General features: G+C 49.7%; 1 protein-coding gene across 3 annotated transcripts in view; it reads left to right on the top strand.

Moving 5' to 3' along the window:
• Nucleotides 1–17,842, top strand: part of LOC146789843 (SEC14-like protein 5) — a 1,062,444-nt gene that overhangs the window by 461,279 nt on the left and 583,323 nt on the right. The window lies entirely within an intron of this gene.

Raw genomic sequence — 17,842 nt, 5'->3', positions numbered from 1 at the left:
ATTTGGAACTTCTCGGTGGAGCTGCTATCTTTGGTTGACATCGTGCTTTGTCGTGGGGTGAGCTACTCTCTGTACGATTACGCGTTGATTCGGATCGCGCCGCTGGCCACCAATGTTAGAAAAGGTAGATGGACCGGGAGGGTCGGCCGGGGTCAGGAGGAGAGGTCTCCGGGGAGAGCCGTCTCCAGCGATCGTACAGACAAGTAACTTCCCCCCCACAGACAGATATCACACACGGATAAGGTTCAGTGTTCTTTATAAGCACTTATTTAAGGTACGGTTAAATGGTACAAGGAGGTCTGGACTCAGGGGTCCCCTCGATTAGAGTCTCGCAAGGTAGGGAAGGGGGTAGCGGGACAGTCTATTTACCAATCAGGTAGTTCGGATGAGATGATGATGAGCTCACAATCCTCGAGCTTGGTGGTTAGGTGGTATGGGCCGCGGCAGCGCCAGCAGGTCCCGGTGTGGATGGTCGATACAACGGGCCGCGGCAGCGCCAGCAGGTCCCCGGAAGATATACGGTCCGCGGCAGCGCCAGCAGATCCCGGTGAGGATGGTCGTTACAACGGGCCGCGGCAGCGCCAGCAGGTCCCAGGAAGATGACTGTTGCAGAAGGCCGCGGCAGCGCCAGCAGGTCCCGGTGAGGATGGTCGTTACAACGGGCCGCGGCAGCGCCAGCAGGTCCCAGGAAGATGAAGGTTGCAGAAGGCCGCGGCAGCGCCAGCAGGCAGGACGATGGTTCACAAGAGCGGGCTACGGCAGCGCCAGTAGACCGTCAGGGTTGAGTTCACTCGGTGTCTCTCGACTCCAGGATACAACTGCCTTCCTGCTCCGGAGCTGCCTCAGTTATAGGGCTGGTGCCCTTTGATGTCCGGACCCTCGCACTTGGAGGTCGGAGGGTCCGGGATGAAGGTGTCCAGACACCCAGCAGGGGGTGGAGCCAGTGCCTGGGGGAGCTGGGGGCGATCGGCACCTGGCGGGGGAGAGCCCTTGACACTTCGTTCTCCCATTGACCTGCCAAGTGGTCCGCTCACCTCCTGGGTGGATGGTGGTGCCGGGATGTCGGGGCCGGCCAGGCCCGGGGTTAGGGTCGAGGGGAGGCCATGCGGCCGCGTGGTGCAGGGCCCAAGATGGCGGCTTGACCCGGCCGGGAAAGCCGGTGGGGCTGGACCCCGTGATGAGTAGGGGTCCGAGGGCAGAGGGTCCGTCGGGAGACGGAGTACAGGTGCTTGTCGCGGGGATATGCCAGGTGGGCCGGAGTTCGGGCCCTGTCGAGCGGGGAGGGAGCAAGCCGTCTGTGAGGCCTGTCCAACATAGTTAGACACACCACAAGGGCATTAATGGAGTGATAATGTTTTCGGTTTCGATAGGCTACCTCCTGTGCCTGTGGTGGTACCAAAGCCACATGTGTCCCATTAATGGACCCAATTACATGGGGCATCCCTCCCAGGGCATAGAACTCACCCTTGATACCTGTCAACTGCTCACGAGTTGGAAAATGGATGAATTCATCCAGGTGCTCCAACATGGCTTCTAAAACATCATGCAGGACACGGCTGAACATGGTCTGGGACATGCCACCCACATCAGCTATGGTGAATTGAAACGTCCCGGTGGCAAAAAAATGTAGGGCTGCCATCACCTTCATCTTGGGGGTCAGCGCAGTAGGATAACTGTGTCGCGGTTGGAGGTGTGGTGCCAGCCTGTTTGTCAGGTCCTCAATTAACTGTTGGGTGAATCTGTAACGGCGTATGCAGTCACGTTCCCTCATGGCACCCAAGTCTGGCATTGGTCGGGGGAGAGGCGGTGCCCTGCAGAAATTTGGAAGGAATAACGAAGATTGAGTACATTACAACACCAATGTCAATGAACTGAGCACATGTTCAACAGCTAATACACATCTGCTAAATACAGAGTCTGGTCTGTGCAATACATCCAGGACACGTATGCCAGCCAGGTGATACTCCTACTAAGAGCCAGCTACAAACGTTGATTGTCAAGGTCTACATGACATGCCATGAAACTAGCTGTGGCACAGTGTAAGTGAACAGCCAGACACATTACAGGAGGGACATACATCCACATATCTGCATTAGAAGGATGTTATCTCATTCAGACAGCTTGCGGCAAGCTAGACGCACAGGTCACATGTCATTTAAAAAGTACAGATCACACACATTGCCATGAAGGGGTACACGTCAAAACTGATAACACAGACATTGAGACAACGCAGATATGTCCTCAGGTTGAAATACCATGTTCGATGCATACAGACACACGTTACGTGGGATTCCACATGTGGCATGGTGTGCGTAATTGTGTGCCATACCCATCTACACACAGACACATGTTGGATGCAGCAACAGCAGATGCAGTTGACAGAACACCAACAGCAAGCTCATAGGAACACATGACACACACATGACATAGTCACATCGTGGCACGATGGTAGTTAGATGTCAGGTGTAATTAACGGTGTACCTGGCATCAGGGGACAGTTGCGGGTGTTGGGGACTGTGCCATACCAGTGATGCAGTGCTTGACACGTTTGTACTACATGCAGACATGTGCAAAGTGTGAAGGGGAAGTGTGCAACATAGTGCCCCATCACACATGACATGTGAACACAGGTCACCACACATCTATTGTGCTAAAACATGAGGAGACATGTGCCACATCACTGCCTGACACACCTAGGCCCTGCACATGAAGGACTGCACTGACAATGACTTGATGTACAGCCTTGTGCGAGTCTCACACCTCCATTCCTTTCGTGTGCGCCTCCTATCACCAGTGTAAGCTGTGAAACGCACCGTACACACGCTCTGAGGGCGTGTGTACGGTCGTATCACTATATTGGGTTTGGGTAGGAGTACGCGTGTGTGTACGGACCGTACACACGTACGTGTACGACCAGTGTGTACACACTGGTCCTATCCCCATAGTAGTGTTGCCGTAGGTGTACGCCATAGTGATACGGGCCGTACACGCATGTGTATGGGTCGTATCACTATGGCGTACACCTACGGCAACACTACTATAGGGATACGACCCCTACACGTGCGTGTACGGGTCGTATTACTATGGCGTACACCTACGGCAACACTACTATAGGGATACGACCCCTACACGCGCGTGTACGGGTCGTATCACTATGGCGTACACCTACGGCAACACTACTATAGGGATACGACCCCTACACGTGCGTGTACGGGTCGTATCACTATGGCGTACACCTACGCCATCACTACTATAGGGATACGACCCCTACAAGCGCATGTACGGGTCATATCACAATGGCGTACACCTACGGCAACACTACTATAGGGATACGACCTCTACACATGCGTGTACGGGTCGTATCACTATGGCGTACACCTACGGCAACACTACTATAGCGATACGACCCCTACATGCGCATGTACGGGTCGTATCACTATGGCGTACACCTACGCCATCACTACTATAGGGATACGACCCCTACAAGCGCATGTACGGGTCGTATCACAATGGCGTACACCTACGGCAACACTACTATAGGGATACGACCTCTACACACGCGTGTACGGGCCGTATCACTATATTAGTGGTGCCCTAGGGGTACGTGTGAAACGCACCGTACCTGTGTGGGGATTTGAAAATTACAATGGGGACACATAAGGGACAAGTATTAGGGCCTAAATGCATGCTGGTTGTCATGGATACCGAGTTTCAAGATCAAAATTTTCCATCATGTGGGCTGGAAAAAGCAGTTGGCCACATTATACATTGTTGCAAAGTGGTTGTTGACTTGACATGCTGCTGCAAATTTGAAAGATTCTAATGCTGTCACTGGTGTATGTTTAAAGGGATTGGAGGAAACGTAGGATGCAAATGAGTCTGACCAATCCCTCTGTACTCCTGTAAATGAAATAGGCCAGCAAGGCAGATATAAGTAAGGCAGAACCCATGAGAGGGCACTTGCCTGCACAACACGTCATTGGACACCACTGCTGCTGTCATTGCTTCCTCTGTCACCATGTCCAGGTCTGTGGAGAGGGCCCAGCCATTCACCCAGGAGGAGAATGAGGCGTTGCTGGACGTCATCCTCCCACAGTACTCCAGCCTGTATGGGAGACCAGGGGAGCAGGTGAGTGCTGACTCCACTAGTTTTGACTGTGCCCCTTTTTTGTGACTGTCACTTCAGGCATTGTGTCCAGGTGTGACAGACATGCAATGTTGTTTAGAGTGGGTCCCGGGGGGGGGGGGGGAATGCCTTATGTCTCCCATGCAGAGCATGATGTAGTTCATATCTGCACTCCTCACTTGCATTGTGCTTACTGTGACAATCACTGCATGGTGTATGGCACATTCAGCATGGCTAATCCTTTTGGGCATTTTTATTCTATAGTCCTGATGTGATTCTGTGGTCCCCCCGGTGTGACAGGTGACTGTACCCACAGATGTGTGTGAGTTGAGTGGAGCTGTGGTGAGAGTGTCCAAATGATGTGTACGCCCCCTGGACATTGATGTGTGTGAATGTTCCTTGTCATGTGGGTGAGTGTCTATATGGAGTGTTGCACCACAGCTGCATGGAGGAGGCATATGCTCTACCCATCTGATGTGAGAAGGAAGCCGTGCTGTGTGTCTGACTTGCTGGGCTAGCCCCACGCCTGTGACACCCCCCAGGAAAGTGGCACATGTTCAGAGTGAGGTTTGTATCCGCTGTTGTCAATGGCAGGTGAAAGATCTGTGCCTGTGTGTGTCTGTGTACTCTGCTGAGGTTGCGTCAGTGGCCTGGGGCATGTGACTGCTTGGAGGTGCTGTCCATCAGCCTTGTGTTGCTTGTAATGCACAGTGTGTGCCATGATCAGGGAGTGTGTCGAACCCCTCATGCCACCTGTGTACTTTCAATGCCATGTAGTGCATTGGCGCTTACACAGAGGCGAATGTCCCTATGACAAAGGTGCTATTAGTTGGCAGCATACTATGCCCTGTTCAACAAATCAAAGATGTTAAAATGTGTGTCTCTGTGACATGGAGCAGGTGTAGTGATGTAGTCTCACTTTGTCATCCTCACAGGTAACCGCCTACCAGAAGGGGAGAATTTGGAAGAGGGCCGCCAAGGCCGTGAATACGGTGGAGGGTCGCAGTCGGCGCCTGCCCCAAGTGAGGAAACGCTGGCAGGACATCCGGTGCTGGACCAGGAGGATCACCCGGGTCCTGCTGGAGGACTCACCACCACGCCCCTACGGCGGGCGCCGGCGCCTGACCCACCAAATGAAGCGTGTCCTGACGGTGGTCTTCCCTGACATGGATCGGCGGTTACAGGAGAGACAGCAGAAGGAAGGGGGTAGGTACATGTGTGTTTGTTGTGTGTCACCAGCTTTTGGAAGTGCTCATTCGCCTGGATACACTGCCAGGGTTTATATGTGCAGTGCATATCCTGTTCCCCCAAGTCAACCGGTGCTATTCTTCCTCCCTTCCCCTCCGTGACATGTGTTCCCTGGTCTGTGTGTAATCACTATTGCACATGGTCATCTAGGCTGCAAATTAATCAAGGTGCACACTGCTTTCAGTATCATGGGTGGGGGTGGTCTGTGACATGTGTTGGTACCTTGCCTGTGCCCTGTCCTGTTCACTCATTTGGGGGTCCATAATTGTTGGCACTGTCCTGAGTCTCAACATAGGATTGTGAGGTTTCAAATTAACAGTCTTGCAGCATGCATGACCGATGTAGTGGCCTCAGACATGATCTGCATGAGTGGGAGATATGCATAGTGCAGGGACGGTTGCTCCTGTTACAGTCAGATAATTCCAGGACCATGGAGCAGTGTGCCCACTCCAGTCCCCTGCGACACCTTTTCCTAGGAATCATGTGTGGCATCAAACACTGTGCCCATTCACTGTGTGTTCAGCATAGGTTGGCCTCTGTGGCATTGTTCCATGGCCTCATTTGTATTTACGTAAAGTGTGCTACATGTCTCCACTGTCCATGGTGACCCCATTAGGCTTGTGCATCCTCACACTGGGCAGTGCCTGTGTGTCTATGTACAACTATCTGTTGATGGTTGTTTGACACAAATATGTGTGGTCAGCCGCACAAGGTGATGTTGAGTACATTTAGGAGTTCTTGATGCACATTTTGTTAATCCCAGATTAAGAGGTGTAACTACTTGCTCTGTCTCAATCACATTGTCTCAGGTAGGGGGGGTTTGTGCAGGCAAGGACTAAATGTCCAAACCTTATGTCTCCTTGCCAGGTCTGACCTGTGTGTGATAATTGTCTGGACAGACACTCAACGTGCAGTGACCCAGGCATGTTGTGCAGGGGGTAATGTTTGTGCTTTGCAGCATGTGTCAAAAGTTAAAAGACATGTTTCCTGCTCATCCCATCCATTTTTGGCACCGGTGTGTGCTCCAGATGCTACGTAGTTTGGTCTGTGTCTGCTGACATCTGTGTGGACATTCTTGGTTCCCATGAGGGTGTCTCCTCAGTGCAGGTGCTCCTTATTCCGACACAATTGCAAGGCCATTAACTAATGCATTGTCCTGTGTCTGGACATGTGTGCCACTCCACATGACAGGTAGTGGGTCAGATGTGTTGCCAACTGTGTCATCATGGTACGGATGGCCATGTGACAGGTGGCATGATTCAAGTTGTTAGTCAAGATGTCTTGTACCTTGGCACTGACTACACTTGTCAACATGTCCCAATAGTTTATATGCTTGACTTTGATATTTTGTTGTGAAGGACAATAATGTGCCTGCATGACAGATGTCTCCCAAGGAAGTGCACAAGAAACCACCTTTACACTTTTAGGGGACACGCTGGCACATTTAAAACAAAGGCACAGTTCTGTAATGAAATTGATTAGAGATTATACATATACATGTTCCCACAGTGTGGTTGCATTTGGGTTAGTCCTCGGTTATTGCTGATACCAACTTACGGGTGTCAAGTCATCCAGACCACCGTGGTGCCATGTATATGTACTTCCTGATACCACATTTCTTCTTAACAGTGGCTTATTTGCATTAGGCTGGCAGCTCATACAATGACGGTGTAAAAGTAGCTTTGTGTGCACCTCCTTGTGTGACTTCTGTTATCCAGGCACATGTGTGTTCTGTTCCAAAAGTGGCACATTCACACATTCCAAACATGTCGATTGTGTAAAGTGTTGTGATTCCCAAAGGATCACAATGTATTTTTTTAGGGTTTACAAAGTACTCACAGGTCTCTGAGTGTGGGGACACCTTCAGCACTGGCGTCTGTTATTTGGCCTTGGGTGCACCAATACTGTTTCTTTCACAGTGAACAAGAGGTGGCATGCCTTCATAGTCTGGCTGTGCTCCACTGTTCACAGACACTAGCTTCTCAGTATAATTGGATATCGAGTTATTTGCTGTTGTGTCCTGATGTTCATTTTTTCAGGTGGCATGGTGGGTGAACCAACTGGGGAGTGCATGGCTTACATATGTGCGGAGTATTCTAGATGTTACTCATGATGCATTTCCTGATATGCACTGTGACCTATTTTGTTTGGACTCATGTGTCAGATGTACACAGGTGACTGATCATTTCATGTCTTTTCACCTTGCACACAGCATCATCGGGGGACACCGAGGGAGACACCTGCACGGACCAGGAGGAGGGATCGAGCACCGGTGCCACCACTGCTGGGGAGTCGGCAGAATCAAGTGGCATGGAGGGTGAGGGGAGTCAGGCAGAGGACCTGTCTAGTACCAACACCGACTACGACGCTGACGGGTCCGAGGCTGAGCTCCCTGAGGGGGCGGAGGCTACTCCAACAGCTGGCAGCAGCACTACAAATGTCACCGCCCCCCTTCATTCCCATCACCGCCCTCCCACTTGCTCGGGTCCCTTCTGTCTGTGTAGGGCAACAACGTGTCTCCTTCGTGCCAGGCACCGCACCCCCTGCCCCTGTCTCCCCTGCTGCCCTCACTGCCGAGTCTATGGACATTCAGCGGCAGTTGCAGGTTGGGCAGACATCGATCCTGACTGTCCTCCATGGCTACACCAGACTGCTGACACAGATGGTGTCGTACATGGAGGGCATGTCATCAGCGATGTCTGACCAACGGATGTTGCTGAGGTCCATGGACTCGTCACTGACGGCAGCAGTGAGTCTACTGCAGCGCTTCGTCCCCCCCTACCCCTGCACCATCCACACTTCCCACTCCCATGCCTGTCCCAAGCACACACAGACATTCCCAGCCACGCACCCCACCAGACACAGGCAGCACACCAACAGGGAAGGGCAAGCGCACACCTCCTGTCACCCACACTCAGGGGGAAGAAGGCACACCCACTGGGTCTAGGGCACACAGGCAGCCACGCAGCCACAGTCCAAGTCCGCATGCCTCACTCCCCAGTCCCTCCAATGTCACTCCCCTCGGCTCCCCTGCCCCACAGTCTGAGAAGGAGACATACTTGGCTGTGCTGGGCCTCAGCCCCACTGGTTCACCATCACGCAATCGGGCAAGGCACTCCACGGGTAGGGGAGTTGAGTCTCCCCCCCTGTCCACCACCTCCCCCAGTAGCGCTGCAACCCATCCCTCCGACCCACCCCTCCTTGGGGCCTGTGGTTCCTTCGGGTGCAGGGGAGACACTGGACGAGCTTGCGGACGTGTGCAGCGCCATGCTAACCGCCACCTTTGGCGCTGACCCACCCTCTGTGGTGAAGTCGTCTGTCCCTGCACCCACAACACCTACCCTTACCCCTCCTGTCCCTGCGGTGCCTGGTCCTTCCCCACATGATGCCCCCCCCCAGTCGCTGAACCAGAGGTTTAGTATGTGCAGGCAAGCTCGGGGAGACGCGTGGACATGTGTCCCCCCCAGGACTTCGCATCTGGACTGGCCTATGGCCTTTGTAAATATTGTCCTTTTATACCTTTTAATTTAATGCTGAATAAAGCATTTTGCTTTTCCTTTGACCACGATTGGTTTTCAGATATTGATGTTGGTGCTGATGCTCCATGAGTTGGGGTGGTGATCATGTGTTAGGTGTCTGGGAAATGTTGTAGTCTGCTGCTCATGGGGTGGACCCTGGTATCTGCGTGCCATCACAAGGTATCAGAAAAGAATCTTTGGTCGTGTATGCTCTTTGTGTTTGGAGACATTGTCCCAAGGAGTGTTCCTTCCTCTGTGGCACATGACATCTTCCCTGCAGGGAGTTGCACAATTGTGCTGAACCTGTGTCTACATTTCCTTTGTGGGTGACGGATCCCTTCAACTATGGCCATGCCTGCTCATCAATGTCTCCGGCTGCATCGTCTGTGCCATCCTTGGTAGTCACTGTACTTGTGTATAGAGTATGTTGCCATGCCTTCATGTTGAAATTGTCCCATTTCCGCACTATGCATGTGTGTACTCCCAGCCTGGCACACATATGGTACTTGTTCTGCAGGGTATTTGTTCACCTGACTCACAATTGTGTGCATTGTATCTGTGGGAAGTCCTCCCTATTCCTTCCATGGGAGACAACAACTTGGTGGCTGTCCCAGCACCTGTACATTGCTATCAGTCCTGGAATGTGCGTGACAGTGTCTGTTCCCTTAGGCTCTCTTAGTTTAGTAGGCTTTAACATAACTATACAGTCTTGTGACATGAACTCAGTGTGTATATTGTGCTGCATCCGCCAGGAGTGGGTATGCATGTGTCATTTGTCCTCACTCCCACATGTGGTGTGTCATGCAGTGGGGGAAAGACATCCATCCTCATGGGAGTGGGACACTGCTGTCAGTGATGTGTTGTTATGACACTCTCAACATAGTCGCACATTGGGGATGCGTTCATACACCCATGGAGTTGTGGTCATCTGAGGATGATATACACACCCTCATGTCTCTGTCCACTGCTGGTAGTGCTATGCACCCACTACTCATATGTATGTCCACTGCTGGGAGTCCTCTGCACCCACCCCTCATATGTCTGGACACTGCTGGGAGTCCTCTGCACCCACCCCTCAGATGTCTGGGCACTGCTAGTAGTGATATGCACCCACACCTCATATGTCTGGGCACTGCTGGGAGTGATATGCACCCACCCCTCATATGTCTGGACACTGCTGGTAGTCCTCTGCACCCACCCCTCATATGTCTGGGCACTGCTGGTTGTGATATGCACCCACCCCTCATATGTCTGGGCAGTGCTGGGAGTGATATGCACCCACCCCTCATATGTCTGGACACTGCTGGGAGTCCTCTGCACCCACCCCTCATATGACTGGGCACTGCTGGTAGTGATATGCACCCACACCTCATATGTCTGGGCACTGCTGGGAGTGATATGCACCCACCCCTCACCACCCCTCATATGTCTGGACACTGCTGGTAGTCCTCTGCACCCACCCCTCATATGTCTGGGCAGTGCTGGGAGTGATATGCACCCACCCCTCATATGTCTGGACACTGCTGGGAGTCCTCTGCACCCACCCCTCATATGACTGGGCACTGCTGGTAGTGATATGCACCCACTCCTCATATGTCTGGGCACTGCTGGTTGTGATATGCACCCACCCCTCATATGTCTGGGCACTGCTGGGAGTCCTCTGCACCCACCCCTCATATGTCTGGGCACTGCTGGGAGTGATAGGCACCCACCCCTCATATGTCTGTCCACTACTGGTAGTGATATGCACCCACCCCTCATATGTCTGGGCACTGCTGGGAGTGATATGCACCCACTCCTCATATGTCTGGGCACTGCTGGGAGTGATATGCACCCACCCCTCATATGTCTGTCCACTGCTGGGAATACTCTGCACCCACCCCTCATACGTCTCTGTCCACTGCTGGGAGTCTTCTGCACCCACCCCTCATATGTCTGTCCACTGCTGGGAATACTCTGCACCCACCCCTCATACATCTCTGTCCACTGCTGGTAGTGATATGCACCCACTCCTCATATGTCTGGGCATTGCTGGGAGTGATATGCACCCACCCCTCATATGTCTGTCCACTGCTGGGAATACTCTGCACCTACCCCTCATATATCTCTGTCCACTGCTGGGAGTCCTCTGCACCCACCCCTCATATGTCTGTCCACTGCTGGGAATACTCTGCACCCACCCCTCATACGTCTCTGTCCACTGCTGGTAGTGATATGCACCCACTCCTCATATGTCTGGACACTGCTGGGAGTCCTCTGCACCCACCCCTCATATGTCTGGACACTGCTGGGAGTCCTCTGCACCCACCCCTCATATGTCTGGGCACTGCTGGTAGTGATATGCACCCACACCTCATATGTCTGGGCACTGCTGGGAGTGATATGCACCCACCCCTCATATGTCTGGACACTGCTGGTAGTCCTCTGCACCCACCCCTCATATGTCTGGGCACTGCTGGTTGTGATATGCACCCACCCCTCATATGTCTGGGCACTGCTGGGAGTGATATGCACCCACCCCTCATATGTCGGGGCACTGCTGGGAGTGATATGCACCCACCCCTCATATGTCTGGGCACTGCTGGGAGTGATATGCACCCACTCCTCATATGTCTGGGCACTGCTGGGAGTGATATGCACCCACCCCTCATATGTCTGGGCACTGCTGGTAGTGATATGCACCCACTCCTCATATGTCTGGGCACTGCTGGGAGTGATATGCACCCACCCCTCATATGTCTGTCCACTGCTGGGAATACTCTGCACCCACCCCTCATACGTCTCTGTCCACTGCATGTAGTGATATGCACCCACTCCTCATATGTCCGGACACTGCTGGGAGTCCTCTGCACCCACCCCTCATATGTCTGGACAGTGCTGGGAGTCCTCGGCACCCACCCCTCATATGTCTGGGCACTGCTGGTAGTGATATGCACCCACACCTCATATGTATGGACACTGCTGGTAGTCCTCTGCACCCACCCCTCATATGTCTGGGCACTGCTGGTTGTGATATGCACCCACCCCTCATATGTCTGAGCACTGCTGGGAGCGATATACACCCACCCCTCATATGGCTGGGCACTGCTGGGAATCCTCTGCACCCACCCCTCATATGTCTGGACACTGCTGGGAGTCCTCTGCAGCCACCCACCCCCTTGGGGCAGTACACTGCTGTCCTGGGCATACACCCCCCCCCCAAATTTACAGCTAATATGCTGCACCAGGCCGTAGTCCGACATTTGTGGCGTGTGTACGCCTTATATCCATAATGTACTGGTGCCGTAGGGGTACGGGTGAGACAGACCGTACCCCTGCATTCATAGGGTGTGTACGGTCCATACCACGGTGCCCCTATATCACCACGACAATGGTGGTACGGACCGTACCCACGCTCTGGGGGGCATGGGTACGGTCCGTACCACACGTACCCCTACGTCACCACTACAATGGTGGTACGGACCGTACACACGCTCTGGAGGCGTGGGTACGGACCGTACCACCATTGTAGTGGTGACGGGTACGCGTCCACGTCCACTTCCATTGTGGCGGTACGTGGGATTGGTGGACACGCCCCCCGAAGTGACCAGACCATGGAGGTAATCTATGTGCAGGATATATATGTTTTACATTGGGTGGGGGTTATGTTTCCTGCCCCTGCCCCCCCCCCCCCTTTGCTCCTGGGTGTTGTTCCGACCTGCGGCGTCTGCGTCGGTTTCTGTGCACCAGGTCGTAGGCTAGGAGGGCCGGGATGACACGTAGGATGGGGTCCATGGCTGTCCGTCGAGTACCGGTGCTCCTTCTTCGCGTCGTCCTCAATTTCCCGGGAGTTTTTGGATGCCGTAAAAAATGAGCGGTGCGGAGTGACGTGGGCACGGATCGTACTTGCTGGTCCGTAAAACGCTGCCTGACTCCGTCCGGACGTCACATACGCGATGTCCCGGATCGGAATTGTGGGTATTTTTTAGCCGGTCGGTGTTTTGTACGACTCGTACAGAAATGGTATTTCTGTACGGATCGTACTTGCGGGTTTGTAAGGTGGTTTTCCCGGGTACGAGACGGAGAATTCGCTCCGTACGACCATTCGTACCCGGGTTTTACAGGATCGGAATCGGCACCCAATTGAGTACATACTCTTTAACACTATATTATCCACAACACACCTAAAATTAATTACACAATTACCATAACTAATTACTAATTAACTAATTTAAATTAATTAACAACTAATTAATAATTTATCAATAAAAAATAAATTACTTCCCACCATTTACACCTATAAACACCACAACACACACTTAAAATAATTACACAATTGTCATCATTAATTACTAATTAATTAATTACAATTAATTAACAACTAATTATTAATTCATTAATTAAAAATAAATCACTTCCCACCCTTTCCACTATTTTCACCTATAAACACAACACACACCTGAAATTATTTACACAATTACCATAGTTAATTGTCAATTCATTAATTAAAATTAATTACCAACTAATTATTAACTAATTAATAATAATTATGTTTCACATTTAACACTATAACATCTCAATTAAACAAATATTAATAAATGACAATTATTCAATAAATGTAACATAATTAAATTACTTCCCACCCTATTCCCCTATAAACCCACAACCCACTATGGAACTAAAAACGCAAAATTCAAATAAAAAAAATAATAACTACTAAAAATAATCAATAAATGTTATATAATTAAATTACTTCCCACCCTATTACCCATTAAACCCACAACCCGCTACAGAATTAAAAACGCAAAATTCTAATAAAAAAACATCAATAACTACAAAAATGTTAACACATACAATTAACAAACAATTCTTATACAAAAAACATACATCACACACATAAAATATTTACTAAAATTCATAACATTAATAAAAAATCGATATTTTTAACAATTATATTTTTGCAAACGATATTAAACAGTTCAATATTTTTAAATCGATATTACTTACCTAAAATTGACATTCTTGATCACAAGAATTTGTCTGTCGATATTCCTGACCAACGATATTTTTGACACGTTGTTTGTGCGATTCTATATTTTTTACTCGATATTGTGTCTCTGCACCATACTAGACATCTCGTTGGCCGGATTTACCAGACCTCGAGGCTCTTTTTGTTTTAACATAAAACTGTTATCTGATGTAACCTTTGTCGGCCACTTTAAAGTGTGGTTAACACAATTCCTGCAATTGAATGGTAACACAGTGTGATGTTCTAAACCTTCTTGCCAACCACAGCTTTCAGGTTCTGGAATGTGGTGACGGTTGCTTAGCATTGTTTGAATTGTTTAGTTCATTTACTCTTAGCTTGCTGCTGGATGAGGTCTCTATGTTTCTGTTGACTTCAATAAATCCTTCAACTAAACCAACTTTGCCTAAGACCGTTCTTTGCAAGGGACTTACCTCTACATTTTGACGACGATCTACCTGCACACTCGATTTGAACAGAAGAGACCTCAACAGCTATAATTTTACAAGAAGTGGTGAAAACTACTGCCTCCCTTGTGATCGCCGCAAGTTCAGTCTCGTCATTTGTCTTCCTTTGGAGGTGCGAGCGTCATGCCTCTACCATTGGCCCTTCGCCTCGCCAAGCACCTCCCATTGCTGCCTGACGTTGCCTGACTTCCTACACGTGTTACCTGGAGTTGCTTGGAACTACGTCATCACGCCGCCTGGCGTGATTTGTGGAGTCTGTCTTTACTGTTGCCTGACCTTTATGCAGAGACGTAGCTGCCATTTTCTATCACATCTAACCTGATGTTGCGGCCATCTTCAGTCACTGCCTGACTCTGCGTGGCCTACTGTCATTTACCGGCAGATCATATTGTATTTCGCGCTGACACGCACAGCTCTTCTTCATTTAAGTTTGCTTCATCTGCTTCGCTGCTGTCTCGTTCGCTGTTGCGCACAGCCATTCTTTAATTTGTTTTTACATTACACGATGACGCGCACAGCTGCCCCTCACTTGGTCTTCATTTGTAGCTCGTCAGCTTCTTAAATGCTGATGCACACAGCTGTATGCTTCTTCAGGAGTTTTTTTTTAAATCTGCATATTGGACTCTCACAAGGTAGAGGTAATTTTAACTCTCACTGGTAGCAGCTCCTTCTCTGTTACACCTGTCTGTCATTCACGCTGATACACAAAGCTTGCAGCATTGTGTGTGTAATCTCTTTGCTGACACACACAGCTTATGGTATGTGCTATTGGTCTCCATTATACATGCATTGTTTATGAATATGTAACGTAACAATGCGATGATTTACATCGCGTTACGTTACATCGCAGTTATTACAAAACAAGTCGTTACAACGACTTGCGCTGAAGGGTGCTGGACTTAGGAATAGTATGTTTTACTATTCCAACTCCAGCCTACGTAACAGTAGGGAAGGTGTTGGAATAGTAAATCATACTATTCCTTAGTGTATAGCGCCATCCATCACAAGTCGTTGTAACGACTTGCGTTGTAATACCCCACGATGTAAATGTATCGCGGTGTAACGACCGCGTTGTAAAGGTCGTTCGCCATTGTTTACTGTTGTTCTCAGCTGTTCTTATATTATGGTCCTAATTTAACCAGCTGTATCATTTCTTTTAGCAAACATTATTTTCTTTGTTTTGTCTTTATTTTTTGCATAGTTCTAACATAAATCAAGATGTCACTACACCCCCTGTTTTTTCTAACTTCCTCAGGTGATCCTCCTATTTCCTGGCAAAAATGGAAAAAAGTATTTGCACATTATGCTCGTGTTTGTAGTGCCCCTTTAAGCGCAGAGAGGAAAACCTCTCTTCTCATGCATTGTTTAGGGTCTGAGGGTCAAGAGGTATTTGAACATCTCCCTGAAATCTCTGATAGTGACTCTGCTTCGCTCAATGAATATGAAATTTGCAGTAAAAAACTGGACTTACACTTTCTTCCTAAGATAAGCTGTGTTCTTGAGCGGTATCATTTTGGAAGAAGGATGCAAAGGCAAGAATAGTCTGTTCAGCAGTAGATAACGATTTTGCGCAAATTGGCCACGTTGGAAGAACTATTGAGGGATCAATTTATGTTATGATGCGTACAAGAACAAACAAGGGATGCTTTATGGCAATCTCACTCTTCAAGAGGTTATAACCATCGCTAAGAGTCATGAACATTCAAAGGCATGTGTTGATATCATTAAAGAAAGACTCTTCAGGTGATAAGAAAGAAAATTCTGAGGTGAAGGTGGTAGTAGATAAGACCGTTAAACCCAAAACTAACCTATCCCAGAAATTAACTTCTCAAAAGAGCATTCAAGGCAAGTGCTACAGGTGTGGTGACTCAGGTCACATGGCCAATTTTAAGGACTGTCCTGGTTGGAAAGTTCTATGTAAAGTTTGTGGGGAAAAAGGACATGTCTCCAAGTGCTGTAGGTCTGGAAAGGATCACAAGAAAGTCAGGAAGGTGGATCTTTTTGAGGAGGATGTAGAAGAGGTTGTCATTTGTCAAGTTTCAGGGAATACATGTGATGTCCTTATGAACTAGAACTGGTTAATGACGCTCCTGTCAAAATGCTGTTTGACTCTGGGTCCAAGATAACGCTTGTTTCAAAAATCTTTTATGAGGGCAATTTGTTGAGTAAAGTTACTCTTTTAAAACCTGACATCAGACCCAAAGGGTATGGTGGGGTGACAATAGATTTACTACGTTACTTTTGGGGAACAATTGATTTCAAAGGGAGGGTCATCCCTGGGAAGATCTATGTCTCAATGAAAGGTGATCCACTTATAAGTTGGCTTCATAAAAAGGGATCTGCATGTGTTTCTTGACTCCAATGAGAATCCTCCAGTCTGCCTAAAAGAGTTGACACCTGTTCCTCCAGTCTGCCTAAAAGAGTTGACACCTGTTAGGGTGGTTGACAATTCCATTCAGGATTGGATCAAGGTTTTCCCTGCAGTTTTTGCGAGTGATCTAGGTTGTTTTAAAAACTATGTACATCGTATAAAAGTTAAGCAAAATGTTGTTCCAAAAGTTGCAAAGGTTAGGAATGTGCCTCTCTTGGTAAGAGAGAGCATGAAGTGTGAGTTGGATAAGCTTCTGGCCAAAGGTATCATTCAAGAAGCTGAGGCAATAGAGTGGGTCTCTCCGGTGGTGATGGCTTGTAAGGCCAATGTGTGGACTTTGGAGAACGCAATAGAGTGGTGGTCATTGACCACTACTCTTTACCCAATATTACTGAAATGTTGTGTTCTCTTGAAGGTGCAAGGCATTTTTCCTCCTTGGATCTCACCTCCACTTAACACCAGGTTAAGCTTAATTCTTTTTCTTAATACCTCACAGCCTTCGTGACACCTTTTGGGACCTTTAAGTTTCTGAGGATGCCCTTTGGGCTCATTTCAGCTGCCTCTGTATTTTAGAGAGTGATGGAGAGCATTCTTGGAGGTCTTCAGGGTGTCAAAGTGCATCAAGACGATGTACTCATTTTCGTAGTCGTTATGGACAAACATGATATGAGGCTGAGGTCTGTGTTAAAGAAGTTGCAAGATGCTGGTCTCACTCTTCATGCTAACTGTGAGACCGGCCTCACGGCGTTGCCCTCCCAATCATCCAGCCAACCTGCAACCACCCTCAAGACACGACATCTCCGACTCCGGCCGCCCCAGCCACCCAGATCCGAGGGCCGGCCAGAGCCCTGACAGACTCGACACCCTACCACGCATGTCCGACCGAGGGAGCGGGAACCCTCGAGCCAGACCCAAAGGCGCCAGCCCAGTCACACCTCGGGTCGCCTTCCCCGGGAAGACTCGATCGGCCACCAGGCCCCTGAGGAGCAGGCGCCTCCCCTGCCGAGCGTCTGGGGTCCCTCCCAGACCCACCTGAAAAGACCAAAGAAGTGAGCGACAGGAAATCCCGCCGAACCCCCTCCGTCACCCCAGTCCCCCCTCTGCGAG

This window comes from Triturus cristatus, chromosome 10 (genome assembly GCF_964204655.1).
Source record: "Triturus cristatus chromosome 10, aTriCri1.1, whole genome shotgun sequence".
Classification (NCBI taxonomy): Eukaryota; Metazoa; Chordata; class Amphibia; order Caudata; family Salamandridae; genus Triturus; species Triturus cristatus.
The sequence above is the reverse complement of the archived record's forward strand: the minus strand, read 5'-3'. Positions and strand labels throughout refer to the sequence as shown.